The following is a 519-nucleotide window of genomic DNA, read 5'->3' as shown; positions in this document are numbered from 1 at the left end:
GAATTCAGGCAGCCACGCACATTAAGATTAGCTGGTTTCATTCTTTATTTTTTTGTTTTTTTTAGCCATTTTACTAAAAGTAACTGTAGTCTTTATTTTTGTAACTGTAATGTATTTCAGTTACCTTTTTGTTTTCGTATCCTGATTATGTGACTGTGATCTGTTACTCTGCAAGCCTGGCTGTGCGTTTATAAACCTGAGGAGACTGCTCTGGCATTAAGTCTGGATGAGAAACTATTTCCTGAGCTGTCAGTGTGCTACTGCATTGTCGTGCGCATTCAGCCCATACAGGTGGATGCTGATGAAGCAGCATGCTCTCAGTTTGTTGAAGCAATGAAGCTTTTTCATATTTTCTTACAATACACTCCTTACATGGCAGCTTTTTAGAACTTAGCATCCAGTTACATTTTGACTTTACATTCACAACTTCAATCACACTTGGTTTCTGACTGCTGATTGTAACTGAGTAGAGCTATATACTGTAGTAAAGTTCATCATCATCAGTCACTACTAGTGTAG

The sequence above is a fragment of the Morone saxatilis genome, unplaced genomic scaffold (assembly GCF_004916995.1).
Source record: "Morone saxatilis isolate NCDOM2014 unplaced genomic scaffold, NCSU_SB_2.0 Contig14, whole genome shotgun sequence".
In the NCBI taxonomy this organism is placed as follows: Eukaryota; Metazoa; Chordata; class Actinopteri; family Moronidae; genus Morone; species Morone saxatilis.
The sequence above is the reverse complement of the archived record's forward strand: the minus strand, read 5'-3'. Positions refer to the sequence as shown.